At 38.6% G+C, this 17,813-nt stretch overlaps 1 long non-coding RNA gene across 2 annotated transcripts in view; it reads right to left on the bottom strand.

Moving 5' to 3' along the window:
• The window catches only part of LOC105493016 (uncharacterized), a 129,800-nt gene that overhangs the window by 15,335 nt on the left and 96,652 nt on the right, over window positions 1-17,813 (bottom strand). Inside the window, exon 4 of one of the 2 annotated variants that reach the window (XR_011610907.1) lies at window positions 15,451-15,530. The exons of the other annotated variant lie outside the window; for it this stretch is intronic. This is a non-coding gene — a long non-coding RNA (uncharacterized lncRNA). The remainder of the gene's footprint in view (window positions 1-15,450; window positions 15,531-17,813) is intronic. 2 annotated transcript variants of the gene reach the window in all.

Below are 17,813 nucleotides of genomic sequence, written 5' to 3' on the forward strand. Positions count from 1 at the left end.
ACGGAGTCTTGCTCTGTGCCCCAGGCTGGAGTGCAGTGGCGCGATCTCGGCTCACTGCAAGCTCCACTCCCCCGGGTTCACGCCATTCTCCTGCCTCAGCCTCCCGAGTAGCTGGGACTACAGGCGCCCACCACCTCGCCCGGCTAATTTTCTTGTATTTTTAGTAGAGACGGGGTTTCACCGTGTTAGCCAGGATGGTCTCGATCTCCTGACCTCGTGATCCGCCCGTCTCGGCCTCCCAAAGTGCTGGGATTACAGGCTTGAGCCACCGCGCCCGGCCTATAGGGCATTTTCAAATGCCTATAGACACTGGATTTTAAATTTATAAATAACATTTGGATTAAATATATTTTTAGTAACCTTATGCTAATATATATATACACATATATATATGGCTGTCTATATACATAATAGCTCTCTCTATATATATTTAAGCTGATATATATATATTTAAATATATAAGTGTATATATTTAAGCTATATATATGTGTGTATATATAATATATAATATATTAGTTAACATTTTGGGGGGTTCTGGATCCTGATCCAGGTTCTCTTAAATATACAGGTATGCAGATTAGTTTGGAACAGGAGTAGGGAAATACACAAGGAGAAAGAATCTCTGCGTTGGCTGCATTTTACCAAACAAGTCTCCTGACCAAAGTTTGAGGTAATCATTTGTATCATTTGCTGTTACATAATAGAGATGGATTTCTGGACAAACTCCATAATAAACTGTTTCTTTTCTCTTAGTTACCATTATTCTCTTGGCAGCAACTACCATAATTGTGGGGTGTTTTCCCATGAAGAAGAGAACCTAGCAATTGAGAAGACATTGAGTGAAAATCTGTTTTTCTCTTTCAACAGTGGGAAGAGCTTTCATGTGGGCTAAAGTTAACCATGAATCTATTTCCTATACAAAATATTCACACTCGTACCCACTGAGGGGGATGTTGTAAGCTCTTTTTAGATTTGTTTGTTTAGGTCAGGAGTGGACCAAGCAGTTATTTAAAGGAGGAGAAAAAACTAGACAATAACGTATTAAGCTTGTTTTATGATAATTATTATAAGGGTGATATAAATCTGCATGAATAAAAACATATGAACCCCCAAAAAGTCATAGAACCAGTAGGTGGCTGAGAAGGGCCTTCCGACTGTATCTTCTGACCCTTTCTAATGTATTCCATTGTAAAGAATGGTTTGTGGGCCGTTTTTCCTCAGCCTCTGGGCTGGGCCACACCGGGTCTCCTGGTTGACCGCACAGTCAGATAACTAGTTCCTTATACTGCAGTGGGAAGCAAGGGGAATGTTAGCAAGTTAGACAGTGCGCTTAACATAATTGGAAAATATCACCACAATAAAAGCAACCTTTGTTGATTTTTCCACATGACCTACAATTTCTGGTTGTTATTCTGCCTCTTCTCCCATTTCAACCTATGGAACTGTCCTCTCACTGTGACGTCCAGTCAACATTGACCTTCATTCTATGCCTGCTGCCCTGATGATTGCACGTGAATGAAGCACAAAGAGGAGTTTTTACTGTCCATTTATTTTCTACACCCAAAGATAGTAATAGGACCAGCCTGCCCTCCTCTTAGGAGGAGGAAAAAAAAGGCTTATTAAATGTCAAAAATATTTTGAGTACTTCTTGGACACCTCAGGAGTCAAACTACCTGCAAAGGGTCATCAGGCCTGCCTCCATTGACAGCTGCCTATTGGGAAGGGACTCTGTCACCCACTTGTGGAACTCATTGAGTTCTGTCATGTGGCTTCTTCACCAAAACCATGCCTTATGATTCCTCATTAGCACAGCTTCTCTTTCTAAAGCTATTTCCTTTGACGTAGCCACCCCTACTATCTACATCTGATTTCAATTTTACAGCCTCTATTCTCTGTCCTTGTTTGCATAGCAGCAAAGAAAATCTTAATTGCTTTGTATTTATAGTCAGTGTCTAGACTGTTGGATTGATTCATGTATGAATGCTGAAATTCATTCAATAAATATTGATTAAAAGAACACTTGTGATATACACTGTTATAAGGATACAACAATTGAGTAAGACACTTTGGAAATAGATAATGGTGATGAACGCACGATATCGTGATTGTAATTAATAACACTGAATAGTATATTTTAAAGTGGGCACTATGGAGAATAATATGAAGGTTCTTCAAAAAAATTACAACTAGAATGGCCGTGTCATTCAACAATCTCACTACTGGGAATTTATTCAAAGAAAAGGAAATTATTATATCAAAGAAACATCTGCACTCCCATGTTTAGTGCAGCATTATTCATAATAGCTAAATATGGAACCAGCCTAGGTGTCCAACAACAAATGAATAGATAAAGCAAATGTGGCATATATACACAGTGAAAAACCATTCTGCCACAAAAAGGAATACAATCCTGTCATTCATGGCAATATGGATATAACTGGATGACATTATGTTAAGTGAAATAAGACAGGTATAGAAAGTTTAACTCCTCATGTTCTTTCATATGTGAAAGCTAAAAGAAGTTAATCATGGAAATGAAAAGTAGAATGCAGGATACTAGAGGCCAGAAGGGTAGGTGGAAGGGGGAGTTAAGGAGAAATGTGTTAAAGGATACAAAGTTACAGCCACATAGGAGGAATAGGTTCTAGTGTCCTATACCACTATAGGATGCCTACAGTTAACAACAATATATTATAAGGTTTTGAATAGCAAAAAGGAAGATATTGAATGCCCCCAACACAGAGAAATGACAAATGTTTGAGATGATGGCCATGCTAATTACCTTGATCTGTTCACTGTACATTATACACATCAAAACATCACTATGTACCCCGTGAATATGTACAATTATTATTTGTCAATTAAAAAATAAGAAAAGTTTATGTTCCATATATTTTACTGCAATAAGAAAAATGCTTTACCAAAAAAAAGCAATGAATAAGACAGTCCTGGTCTTCACAGTGCCCAAAGTCTAGTAAGAAAGACAGACCCATGCAATAAAGTATTGTTGGTGAGAATACAGAAAGATGTAAAGGACATGGTGAATGCAAAGGAGGACATTGTGAACTAAATCCACCTTTTTATTTGTCTTTGTTTTGCTTTTTAGTTAGTGGTATCGGTTAGAGACAGTCTCTTGAAGTGAGGACTCAAAGATGAGCAATTCTCAAGAAACCAGAGTCCCAGCCTCCCTCAAACACTGGATGCTGTGATGCAGGCAATGCCATTTGAATGACAGTAGAAACCTTGGGTAGGTTAGTCCTAAATCCAGTACTTCTTTCTACCATCATTAATTTGTCCTACCCAGGACAGAGGCTAGGGACTAGTGAGGCCCCTGTTTCATAAATCAATAAGTAAAATTTATAAAAAAGAAACAGAGAGAGGTAGCGAGGGTGCAAGAGTAAGGAGGCATTCCCTCTCAGGGACAGGCTGACTTGCATGACCTTGAAAGTGAGCACCTCCTTTAATTTCCTTATGTTCATCATGTTCCATAGTATCCTTCCTGCAGCTGCCTGTTTCCTTGCCTGCCTCCCTATATGAACTATAAATAGTGCCACGTGCATCTTTTTATCTACTGGGGCTAGAACAAAGTATGGCACATAGACAACACCCAAGGAATATTAGTTTGCTTTGGGCAACATTTTTAAAATAAATAAATGCATGGCCACAATCTACTATATCCCCTAGGAACCTAGCTCTTCACACTCTCTTCTCCTTGGCTTCCATCTCTGCCCTGTCAAGCTGAAGTTTGCTCAGAGTTCATGCTTTCTGAAGGCTTCCAAGTAGATACTGTGTCAGTGCCTCTGGAACCCTTCTACTCACCTTTTTTCAGATTTTTTTTCCTCCCTGTGATTGATTTTGAATAGTTGTTCTATCTGTCCAGTGTCAAATCCACTGTAAATCCCATTCAGATAAATTCTCATTTTGAATATTGTCTTTGTTATTTGTAGAAGCTCCATTATGTCTCTTTTGTATCTTCTATCTATTTCCTCACTATGCTTGCAATTTTCTTTACATTCTTGGGCATATGGAATATACTTACAGAAACAATTTCAATGCCCTTGTTCATTAAGTTCATCATTTCTGTTATTTCTGGGTATCTTTCAACTCATCAATGTTTTTTCTAGTCATGGATCACATTTTCTTACTTCTTATGGCTGAAAGTGGAAGTCAGTCCTCACTATTTTTTTCATACACGTTTTCAACCTTGTTCTATTAAATTAAACATGACTTTCCACTGACAACAGAACTTGACAGAACTTCCCTCTCATCTCCACCCAGTGGATCCTTTTCTCAGTATCTTCCTCTCCCAGACCAGGAGGAGGTGTTAGAAGTGACTTTATCACACTGCTGTTTCTTAATCATTATTCACCTGAATTTTTTGTTTTGACACACCCAGAATGGACTTCCAATACATAGTCCTTTTCTCTATGATGTATCTCTATGCCTCCAGGAGTCTCTATCTTCCTTTTTAGAAGTTCTTAGCATTGGGTTTACAGTTTCCTTGTCCTGTGTCCTATTTCCTTTCCTATTTCCTCAAAACTATCTTGCTTCCTACTTCAAGCAGAAAGTCAAAGCCAAATCCAAGTTCCCTCAACTCCGTTCATCTCCAAATTTCACTTCTCTGTACCTTTGCTAATATTTTCTTCCCTCCTGTCTCTCCTTGTGGAATGTGACCACTCTTAGGAATAACCTTATTCCCTCCTTCGATGCACTTGAGTATATCCCCATGGATTCTCCTAAGCATTGCTCCTACAAACATGCTCCCTTTTTATTTTTCCTTGTACTTATCCATGGATAATGAATCCCTCAAACAGATGTATGCTTTGTTCTTGGTATATTAAAAATAGCCGTCATAAAGTGTGTCTTGATTCATGCCTTATACTTTCTTAGGTGCTTTTCCTCTTTTCTCTCTTGTATGGATACATCTTTGATTCCAGAGAGTCAACTTTGATACTTCCATTTCCAGCTGTGGTATAACAGCTTATTGGGCCAATCTTCCCATCAAGCACTGGTAGAAAATCTTGACAAAATGAATTTTTTAAAAAGTCTGTTTAAAGGCTTTGGAGAACAATAAAGGACTTGATAGGCTAAGATCCTGGAAATAAGGGATCCCTGAGAGGTGAGTCCAATACCAAATTCCTCTTTTTCCTGCTGGCATCTGCCAATTCTAAAGCAATAGCGGAGAGACTAAGAAGCAGCTAGAGTTCAGAGCCCACCTAGAAGGAGGGACTCTGATAAATATACTCCAGAATTTTAGCTGGACTTCTGCAGGGCTAGGCCAGATATGATTTCACAAAGATTGAAATATACCTTCAAGTCATCTCAACTCAGGATTGAATTAACTGCTTGGCAGTTTAACTGCTTGGCAGAAGTAAACATGGACCCTCTCTTAGAAGAGATAACATCATCTGACATCTAGCCACTTGTCACTATTCTCACTGCCACATCGTAGTGGGTCTATATCTCCTATTCCCAGTACTAAGGCAAGAGCCTAACAACTGATCTCCACACTTACCATCTTGCCATCCTGATGTTCTTCTGTTCACTCGATACAGCATCCAGTGTGTTCTTTCTAAAACATCCAAAACCCCTTCTCAAATTCTTTCCTAAAGTTAACTAGCTTCTATGAAGCAATATAGAACCTAATAGAATAGAGCTTCCAATTTTTTTAAGTGTTCGACAGTGGTATCCATGATTGGACTCCCACCCATTTTTCTACCCCATCTCTTTTCTTTTCCCTTGGCTCTCTCTTATCCAAACATAGTGAACTTGAAAGAAAAGGCTGTCTCAAGCCTCTGGATGTTCCCACTTGCTCTCCTTCTACAGGGAACATTCTCATTTTCACCTCTCCTTATTAACATCTACCAACTCTTCACACCTCCACCTGGAGTTGACCTTCTCATTCTTGTACCAGGTTAGGGTTTCCTGCTGTGTGTCTCACAGATCTCTGTACCTCTTCACTTGAAACACTCATTTTATTGTTTTTCCTTGTTTATCCATTTTTCTTTTAAAATCCATTGAGCATCATGCTTTTCTTTCACTTTTTTTTATTTTTTAATATCTGTCTTTCTTAACAGATATAGCTTCTGTGGTGGCAGAAGGACCAGCTACATAAATTGCAGGACCCAGTATGAAATAAAAATGTGGGACCATATGCTCTAAAATGATTAAGAGTGTCAAGAAAGTGAGAGCGGGCATTAAGCCAATCATATTCCACCTGTTTCAAGGAGAGGTTCCTGTGTGAATGCACATTTTATACCCATGAAACTGGCCTGTGGTGCAGGCAGAAATGTCAAGGAGGTAGTGGGGTGCGGATCTTAAGAAAAGGTTGAAGTTTTTCAGAGTTGCTGAGAGCAAGTTCTTCTTTCTCATATTCACTTGGTAGATCTTTATTTAGTGTTTATAAATGTCAGGCACAGTACTAGCTGCTGGGGTTCCAGATCTATTTGACATTTCTGCCTATACCCTTTAGTGAGAAAACTGAGACAATAAATTCACAATCCCATACATGTGCCCATTGCTTTCTTTATTCCTTTCCATCCTATGGAAGGAGTTTCATGCCTAACATGTCAGACCACTTCCCTGTGGTTTGGATACCATGCTTTCCTATCTCCCATGCTTTCCCATTTGCTTCTTCTATGTCCTCAAACTCTTCAATGGGCGTTTTTCTTTTGGAATAAAAACATTTCATATCTTCCCAATCTTAAAAAAGGAATAATTAAAAAAAAAACAACTTTATTTGACCACCATGTCCTTTTATAGCTACCATCCTATGACTCCACATCCCTTCACAGACAAGTGTCCCAAGAGTAATCTACCCTACTTTCACACAGCAATGCCTCTCACTACATACAAGCTTTAACACACTACAGTCAAGCTCCTACCCCTCCTCCTTTCATTCCATGATACATTTTGGAAGAAGTCAGCAAGTTTTGCTAAATTCAGCACACAATTTGGGGTTCTTATCTTACTTCGTTGAGGCATAGTCACTTGCTTCCTCCGGCCTGAAGTTCTATCTTTCTTTGATTTCTGAGAACATCATTTCATTGTGTTTTTCCTTCCTTTCTCTCAAATCCAATTTTTCTCTGCCTGTCTCTTTTCACTTCAACTATTATTTCCACATTAATGAGTCTCCTTCTTTTCCCCTCTCCTCTCTTTCTTTCCCTTCCTTTCTTTTCCTTCTCTTTTCTTAGCTTCCCTTCCAATCCACGGGTGTTAATTCCAGGAGCACTCCTTCATAAACCCCCTGCATACTAATCTATGCCTCAGAGTCTGTTTCCTGGGGAACCAAATCTGCAATAGTCATCCTAAATATCTCAATGTCATATGTTCCCCTCATCCAGTTAAATACCAAGCTATAGATATCAAGTTTTATAGTATCTATAAATCTATTTTTTCCTTAATAAATTCGTTTTCTTCTGTTACTCTCTCTGACACTACTTGATTTAGACTCTCATTAATTCTCAGTGGCACTATTTCCACCTGTTCTCCTTGCCTCTGATCTTACTCTCTCCCAACTTATCACTCAAGGCCACGCCCAGCAGGATTTTTCCAGAATGTAGATGTAATCTAGCAAATCATTCACATCATAAGGACTTTCAATGGCTTCCATGTCTGGCACTCATTTATACATTCAGTCAGTCAGTCAACACTTACTGAATATTCACCATGTTCTAGGTACTGTAATAAATTCTAGGATACAAAGTTAATGAAACAGAGTCTCTGTCCTCATGAAGCTTACAGCAAAGGGGATGTTATATACCAAGATTTGTAAGGTGAAAAAGCAGGACTACAGAGGACTCACAATCTGGTGAAGAAAAAAGACATGAATCAAGTAATCAATTATTTAGGTAAACGCCAATAACATCTGGATAAGTTCCACCAAAAAAGGTTGATTGTGCAATAAACACTTACAAGAAGGTTTGACACAATCACAGGGGCCAGAGAGGAATTCCAAAAGAAATGGCTTGGGGATAAAATTTAAATACTTCTTCATATTCTGATCCCAATCTCCCTTTATAGCTTTATTTTCCAAAAATTCACCCCATCCCGCCTATGACATCCACATACCCTCCAGGCAAGTTGTATAGAAACTTCTGCATGTTCACATCATTAGCCTTGTTTGTAATGCTCCCCATGCTGGAATTTCCTCTCTTACCTTGTTAATGAAGCTGTCACCTACCCATTCGATAAAAATCGGTGTAGTGATTACTTTCTCCAGGAAACTTTTCCTAATCCTTCATTATGATTTTGACATTTCTCTGTTGTTCCTCAGCAATATACTTTCTTAATATTCACATCTGTAGCAATTTTAACATGACACTTAATGTTATGTATCACAACCTTCAACTTATTTTAAGTTTCTTGAGAGACAGGATCATGTTTGTCTTTACTATCTGCATGCATAACATGGACATGGGACATGGCACATCATAGCATAAAATTTATGACAAATAAATAAAATGAATGAAAGAATGAATGGAGTTTGCATACACATAAGACCTCACATGTCTCTTTCTAAGCATAATCTGAAACTTAACACTAAATTAGTTCTACATCAAGTACATAAATAAAGACCTTTAAATAAGCAGGTTTCAGACATCCTTTAAGCTTTTAACCGAGAAAAGATTTTGTAGTATTAGATTCAGTTTAGTCATTTAGATGAGCTACTAAAAAAGATGAGCTAGCTGTTTTCCAGTCTGACTGTCTTGGTCACCTTATCTGATGGTTATTTGATGATTTTCTTCATTTCCAGGCAATGTATCAGCCAGCAGTTAATCCAGGGACTTACTGCAATAGAGTCAAGGTTCAAATACTGTATTCATGTTTCCATGTTCTATGGAGCACAGCTTAATGGGATGCCGGCTATTACAGTCCATCCACAAAATGATGTTTATTCCAAGTGAAAAAGAAAGATAGTCTATGTAACACTTGGTTTTTACTTAGAAAGAAATTGGAAACATACAGAATTTTCTAAATCAAATTGTCAAACTAATGTAAATAAAATTACTCACTCTGAATGGAATTCACCCAAGAATTTTGAAGGAATTCAAAGGTGACACTGCAAAACTATGGCTATTCTCCAATATTCATGACCAGTGGCTACTAGAGCAGAAGATCATCAACGTAGCTCCCATCTGTGGGGCATTTTCCAGCAAGAGACTGAATAGTTGTCTCACTTTCATATTGAGCAAGGACATGGAATCTCTGATAAACGAGGAAGACTTTGAACACTTAAGCAAGTATAATCTCCTGAGAGAGTAAGTCTGTTTTCTGTCCAGAAAAATCTTGGCTAGCTAATTTACTTGAACTTTTTTTGGATGATAAATTCAAAAACAGAAAAAGAATAACCAAAGGGGCTATTATTATTAAACTTTATAAACAAAGCACTTTTACAGTTTTAAATTTTAAATTCTAAATCATTGATTTATCATATTAAATTGCAAGTTATTTAATTTAATCAAATAATTTATTAAATTATTATTTAATCATTCTAAATATAAACAATTGGTATTGTTGGAGGAGCTTAGGGAAAGTGGACAATTATACAATGTTTAAAGGTTGCATTCCTCTTCTTTGGTCCAATGGTAAGCAAAGACCTCCACCTGGATGTTCCAAAAACATCTTAACTCCGCATGTCCTGAGGTAGCTCATTATCTTCCTCTCCGAACCTGTTCTTCCTTCTTCCTACAAAATGTTGGTTAGTAGTGCCACTATTTTATCCACTAACATAAAAAAGTCACCCAAAATCTTTATTTTGGAGAGAAATATCTTGCTAAACCATAAGTCTAATCATATCTCTTCCCTAATTAAACTTTTTAGTAGTTGTTCATTGTTGATAGAATAAAGTGCAAATTCCTTAGTGTGGCATAAAAGGGTCTTCAACATTTGAGCTCCCTCTTTCCAGTCACATCTGCTGCCAGGCTTCTCCAGCATTAAAATGTTGCTTTTTAAATAAACTTGGTATGTTTTCTTCTTCCATAATTTTATACATACGGCTTCCTCTGCCCAGCATGTCCTTTATCCTTTACTCCTACTAACAAATGCTCATCATCTTTCAAAATCCAGTTAAGATATTAACTCTTCCATTAAGACTTCTCTGCCTCAATATTAACTTCAATGATCCTTAAGCAAAACCTTTCTTCTCTAGCTAAATACATAGAACTATAACTCAAACATTGGTCTGAAATTAAAATGCTAATGGGAGACTTAAGAAAAAAGTGACAGAATTGAGGGCGCCTCATGACCTTCTAATAGGTCACATTATCCAATCAATATCATTCTAACATAGTCACCAACAGACGGGCAGTTTTCCTACAACCCCAATAACAGATGACTTAGGAGACAAAGGTAGAGCACCAAAGTTATGAGCTCTAGATCCAGGCTGACTGGGGTTATAAAGTCTCAAATACGGAGCAAAATGAATATGCTAACATGTATTTATTTCATATATAAATGTATCCCAAAATTTAAAATAAATAAAAAATCAGGCTGGGTGCAGTGGCTCATGCCTGTAATCCCAGCACTTTGGGAGGCTGAGGCAGCCGGATCATGAGGTCAGGAGTTTGAGACCAGCCTGCCCAACATGGTGAAACTGCATCTCTACTAAAAATATAAAACTTAACCGGACGTAGTGGCAAGTGCCTGTAATCCCAGCTACTCCAGGGACTGAGGCAAGAGAATTGCTTGATCCCAGGAGGCGGAAATTGCAGTGAGGTGAGATCACACCACTGCTGAACTCCAGCCTGGGCAACAAGCAAGAATCCATCTTGGGGAAAAAAAAAATCAGCTACATGAAAATTTTAATGTATTTTGTGCTGTGTGACTCTCTTCTTTCTAGGTCCATAGGTGAAGGATAGTAAGAAAGATGGCAATACAAGAAAGGAACTAATATTTAAAGAATACTAATATATCTCCATGTAATTTATTTCTACCTCATTTCATTTAACCTTCAAAAACATATGATTAGGTAGATGCTGTAATGTTATTTCAATTTTACAGAGGATTAAATTGAGGCACAATAATGATAAGATATTTAGCCTTGGCTGGGCATGGTGGCTCATGCTTGTAATCCTCACACTTTGGAAGGCCAAGGCAGGTGGGTTGCTTGGCCCAGGAGTTCAAGAGCAGCCTAGGCAAAAAGGAGAACCCCATCACTTAAAAAAAAATGCAAAAAATTAGCATGGTACTGGTACCAAAACAGAGATATAGACCAATGGAACAGAACAGAGTGCTCAGAAATAATATTACACATCTACAGCCATCTGATCTTTGACAAACCTGACAAAAACAAGAAATGGGGAAAGGATTCCCTATTTAATAAATGGTGCTGGGAAAACTGGCTAGCCATATGTAGAAAGCTGAAATTGGATCCCTTCCTTACACGTTATACAAAAATTAATTCAAGATTGATTAAAGACTTAAATGTTAGACCTAAAACCATGAAAACCCTAGAAGAAAACCTAGGCAATACCATTCAGGTCATAGGCATGGGCAAGGACTTCATGTCTAAAATACCAAAAGCAATGGCAACAAAAGCTAAAACTGACAAATGGGATCTAATTAAACTAAAGAGCTTCTGCACAGCAAAAGAAACTACCATCAGAGTGAACAGGCAACCTACAGAATGGGAGAAAGTTTTTGCAATCTACTCAGCTGACAAAGGGCTAATATCCAGAACCTACAAAGAACTCAAACAAATTTACAAGAAAAAAAAACCCCATCAAAAAGTGAGTGAAGGATATGAACAGATACTTCTCAAAAGAAGACATTTATGCAGCCAACAGACACATGAAAAAATGCTCATCATTACTCACCATCAGAGAAATGCAAATCGAAACCACAATGAGATACCATCTCACACCAGTTAGAATGGCGATCATTAAAAAGTCAGGAAACAACAGGTGCTGGAGAGGATGTGGAGAAATAGGAACACTTCTACACTGTTGGTGGAACTGTAAACTAGTTCAAAGGATCTAGAACTAGAAATACCATTTGACCCAGCCATCCCATTACTGGGTATATACCCAAAGGATTATAAATCATGTTGCTATAAAGACACATGCACATGTATGTTTATTGTGGCACTATTCACAATAGCAAAGACTTGGAACCAACCCAAATGTCCATCAACAATAGAATGGATTAAGAAAATGTGGCACATATACACCATGGAATACTATGCAGCCATAAAAAAGGATGAGTTCATGTCCTTTGTAGAGACATGGATGTAGCTGGAAACCATCATTCTCAGCAAACTATTGCAAGAACAGAAAACCAAACACTGCATGTTCTCACTCATAGGTGGGAACTGAACAATGAGATCACTTGGACACAGGAAGGATCACACACCGGGGCCTGTCGTGGGGGAGGGATAGCATTAGGAGATATACCTAATGTAAATGACGAGTTAATAGGTGCAGCACACCAACATGGCACATGTATACATATGTAACAAATCTTCACGTTGTGCACATGTACCCTAGAACTTCAGGTATATAAAAAATAAATAAATAAATAAATAAAAATAAAAAATAAAATAAAATAAAAATAAAAAAAATTATCCGGTTGTGGTGGCTCATGCCTGTGGTCCCAGCTACCCGGGAGGCTGAGGCGGGAGGATCGCTTGAGAGTTAGAGACTACAGTGAGCCAAGATCGCACCAACCACTGCATTCCAGCCTGGGTGACAGAGGACGAATCTGTCTCAAAATTAAAAAATAAAAATAAAAAAAAATAAAAATCACCCTCATTTCCATGGCCAGTAATAAAAAGAGAAACAAAATTTAATACAGGAATGATTACTGTACTTCTTTTTGGGAATTGTAGTAAGCTGGTATTTCAGCTTACCAGTAACCCTGTCTGCCCAATGACACAGAAGGGAAAGTCTACTGCTGGGAAGGGGTGGGGCTTTAGAGAAAGGCTTCATGTTGCACATCCTTCACCAGAGCATTTTCTTCTGAAAATCTTTTGTAGCAGATTCTATTAGCTTCAGGTATCAGGCAGCTTTGTGCTTGAAGAGACAGCGCCTCTCCCAGGCAGTGAACCTGATTGGCGCATCACCTTTCCAGGGATTTAATTTAAGAATGGGCATGTAAGACTACTCCAGTCAAAGAGACATGAGGGGAAGTCTTCTTGGAAGGAGGTAGTAGTCCAGAAAAAGATTTTATTTTGCTTTACAAAAAGGAAGCAGGAGGAGAAAGTGTTCTTTTTTGTCTTTAGATTCACCACGATCATGTGATACCTAGTGCTATGGCAGCCATCTTAGTACCCTGAGAAGAGTCAACCTAAGAGAATATACCAGAATTCTAGGAAAAGTTGAGAAGAGTCACCCTAAGAGAATATGCCAGCATTCTAGGAAAAGCAGGGTGGGGACGGAGAAAAAAATCCAAGGCCTGGATGACATTGCTGAGCTGCTGAATTAACCTAGAACTATCCTAACTCAGTATTTCTCTTTATAAGATAATATATTTCCTTATATTTAGATCATTTTAAATTTGATTTTTGATTACCCTGCCTGAAATGTGGTGACTGATAGGGGTCTTCAATTTCATGTTTGTTGATAGGGGTTTCTTTTTCCTGGTATAATATATGTGTATATGTGTGTGTGCATGTATGTGCTTAAGGGATAAGGGAAGGAGAAAGGTGTCTCTATTCATCCTTAGAAAGTTTAGTGCAAATTTTAAAAGTATAAAGGAAAACTGCAGATTAACTGTAAAAATAAGAAATTAAGAACAGGGAAAGGACAAGTGCTATGCAGTAGAATGGAAATATGCTCAGGACAGGTGTGTGTGTGTGTGTGTGTGTGTGTGTGTGTGTCTGTGTCTGTGTCTGTGTGTGTCTATATGTGTGTGTATGTGTGAGTGTGCATATGCGTGTTCCCTATTTCTGCATATGTTTTATTTTCATTAACTCTTCAAAAGACCAAAAAACCTTACACTGAAGTTATTGTGTAGTTTTCTGTGAGGTTCACGGTTAGGGCAAAATTCAAAGGCAATAGGAACTTTCAAGCACAAAGAGCTTCAAACGGTGTCCTCTTTCATGCTTAAAGCCAACTTGCTTCTCCTTTGGAGCAGAAAAAGCAAGTAGAAGATGCCAGAATTGAGGAAACCCCAGAGTAGACATTTGTTGGTTATCTGTTCAGTAGTCCCCTTACCCTCTTTCTAGCTGTCTTAAAGATACCCGTATTTCCAGGAAAACTGAATTCTCTCTCTGCTTCCTATTTAGAGCACATATTGCCAAGGTTAAGCCGATAACCACATTTTATCCTCCAGTTATGATGATTGTTAAGGGGTGGGTTTCTTACCAAAGCTGGTCCAATTGGACTAACTTTCAGAATGATTGTTGGGAATCCAGTGCCAACACTCCTGCTACATGAGATGCCATGTAGCCCTGAGATTCTGGCAGCCATCTTGGGACCAGCCTCAAGATGAAATGGATATCAAAACTGAGTCCTTGGGTGATGCTGTTGAAGTACTAAAGGAAACTTTACCTGAAGCCAGTCTCACTTCTGGAATTTTTAATTTCATGACCCAACATGTATGTATTTTTAAGCTATTTTGAAATTTTGAATTTTATGTTTTGGTCATTTACAGCCCAAAGCCTCCTCTGTGATGCAATCTGTTGGAATCATCTAGTGCTTTCCTCTCATTTTACAAGTAAGAAAATGAGGCCCTAGAGGGAACTTACTTGCCCAAGGTCAAACAGTACATAGTTAAAGATCTGCTACAGGAAGACAAGTGTCCTGACTCCAGTCTGTTCTTTTCTCATAAACTTTTCCTCCTACATGTGTATAGAGAGTGATGATATTTTCTAGCCGGGCAGAAACTAGCAGAATGCCAGGTAACCGTTTACTTACAAACTAGTAAAAAATAAAAAAGTATTTCTGTGGCTCTTGGGATTCCTTGGATGTGTTGCATTAAGTAATTTGGGGGTGTATGGAATGAAATCATACTGGGCCATTCTGCTTTTCTAACCTCTCCTTGAGACTATATGTATTTGCACTACAGAATTTCTCTCTTGCAGGGCTAACACAGACATGTGAAGAATTTCTCAGAGTATTTCCACAGCAACTAACTGGCATGAAGAATGCTTTGCTAGAACATGGGGTTCAGAAGCAGGTATAGAGCTTCAAATCTCACTCTTCCCCACCAGTTGCATGTTTGCCTTACTTGTATACATCTCTCTGTGTGTATATGTATGTGTGTGCATGTGTAAGTGGTATGTACACAACAATATAGTTTGGAAGCTTTGTAACTAATCCAACTTTACTTACCTTTTCCTTTTATTCATTTTCACTGAGAAGGGTCTTAGCACCTCTTGCTCATGTACTCTGTATTTCTCTCTCTCTTTCCCTCTCTTCCTTCATCCCTCCCTAACTCACTTCCTTTCTACCTCCTATGCATCCACTCCATTATAGAAATGTTTTCAAGTTCCACCCTCTTGACTGTTACCTGAAAGGAGAAAAATCCTCTGTTTCAGCTAAGCATGTGCCATGCATAGTGGTTACTATGGAAATACTCAGAGGAAATACCTGAAAAGAGATGCCAAATTGAAAATCAATATTTTCTTCAACCAAGGTGTATGGAAATGAAATGGGTTATTTTATAAAGCAGTATATTAGCTGTCACTGGAAGTGTGTAGCATAAAGTTTGGACTATGTAATATTTTATAACCACACCAGCAAAATGCCTACAGATAGGCATCCTACATGCCTTTTCATCATAAGGCATTCTCCCTAGGGTTTTTTCCCGCATCTGATTCTCAGAAAATTAATAACCTTCCCTATTTCCCCAAAGCACTGAAATATAAACTATTTTTTCGTTAATGGATGTATCCAACAATATTTGTTGAGTACCTACTATGTGCCAGGCGTTGTGCTAGGCCCTGAGGCCACAAACAGGGAGGATAAATATTCAATTCCTGATAAATGCCTGTCCCCTGAAGAGAGAACGAAGAAATGGGAATTGCGATGTTAAGAAGGTAATGTTTTATTTTTTGAAAAAATAGCCTAAGCAAATGTGAAAAATGCTAGCATTTTTACATTTTGGTTGTTGATTACATGGGTGCTTTTTATATTATTCTTTTTTCTCTTTTGCATTTTTCAATTAAAAATAGCTTGTAAATAAAAGGGTTTTTGTGACATTCACGTAAGGGGAAAACTGAAACATGTCTGAGGAATTTAGAAATATAGAGGTCTTTGGAGAGCTGAATAGGAGCTGGATCTGGAAAATGACTGGAGTGGGCATGAGACTAAAGTGTGCTGAGGAGTGAGGAGTAGAAGGGAGGAAAGGGGGAGGTGAGTTTGGACCATCTTTTCAAAGAAAGAGGAAGGAGAAAGGCTGGAAGAGGGATGTGGGTTGAGGTGTATGCTCTTCTGGGCAAGGCTTAGGCATTTTTGACACTAATAGAAAGGATTCAATTGAGATGTAGTGTCTAAATATGTAAGAGAGAGAAGGGGAAATTGTTCACAAGAAGATAAAGCAGAAGGGTCCAAAGCACAGAGAGAGAGACCAATGGCAGACAGGATGGAAAACTTCTTTCTCAACAGTGCAAAGGAGCAAGATTAAATTCTGATGTAGGTAAGTCTGCAGTCTTTATGGTTGAAAATTGAGGGTATTATTGATGGTTTCTTAAAGCAAATACATGCACATACACATGCACATATATGTATACAACTATGTAGAAGTCGGCTGGGCGCAGTGACTCATGCCTGTAATCCTAGCATTTTGGGAGGCCGAGATGGGTGGATTGCCTGAGCTCAGGAGTTTGAGCCCAGCCTAGGCAACATGGTGAAACATCGTCTCTACTAAAATACAAAAAAAAAATCAGCCCGGTGTAGTTGCGGACGCCTGTAATCCCAGCTACGTGGGAGGCTGAGGCACGAGAATTGCTTGAACCTGGGAGGCAGAGGTTGCAGTGAGCTGAGACTGTGCCACTGCACTCCAGCCTGGGAAACAAACAAACAAACAAACAAAAAAACGGAAAAAGAAAACTATGTAGACGTCAGAGGTCATCGTGGTGGCTTAGTTAATTTGCTTCTTATTGCTAAAGTGACATCAAAATGCCAACTAACTACTGAAGTCCAGTTTTCCTTGACTTCCATCCACCCCAGGAACCCTAGTGACTTCTATAGCCTGCTTTTTTTTTTTTTTTTTTTTGTCTTTAGCATCCAAACATTTTCTTCATCTCTAAACCACTATCCTGATGCAGGGCATCTTCATTCCTCATCTAGATTATTTCAACAGTTTTCTAATATGCCTTTCTATTTCCAATACAGTTTCCACACTGCAACAAGAATTTTATTGCTAAACCACAATTCTATTAATGAAATTTCCATAACTAAAACTGTTCCATGGCTTTTTACTTTCTTTGAGATGAAAGGTTGCCTTCTAAAACCAACCCACAAGACACTTTATAATCTGGACCCAACCTGACTCTCTCATCGTTCCTCATTGCAGATCCTCTCTCTAAATCAGACTGAAATAGTTCATCATTCCTTACATTTCGCTATGCGCTCTCTTGTTTGTGGGCTTTTGTGTTTGTTGCTCCCTCCGCCCAGTTTATATCCTCCCACTTCCTAACCTTCACTTGAATGACTGCTTAATGTCTTCCTCAGTTCTCTTCTTAAATGTTATTCTTCCAGAAACTTCTCCTGATGCCCCAGGACTGCAATGGCTGCCTCTCAAAAGGGCACCAAAATCCTCCTGGCCACACCCTATCATAGCATTCCTCTATCTTTATCACACACACACACACACACTCACACTTTCTCTTTCTCTGTCTCTCTCTCTCTCTCTCTCTCTGCCTGAAGAGA

Source organism: Macaca nemestrina, chromosome 1, assembly GCF_043159975.1.
Source record: "Macaca nemestrina isolate mMacNem1 chromosome 1, mMacNem.hap1, whole genome shotgun sequence".
Classification (NCBI taxonomy): domain Eukaryota; kingdom Metazoa; phylum Chordata; class Mammalia; order Primates; family Cercopithecidae; genus Macaca; species Macaca nemestrina.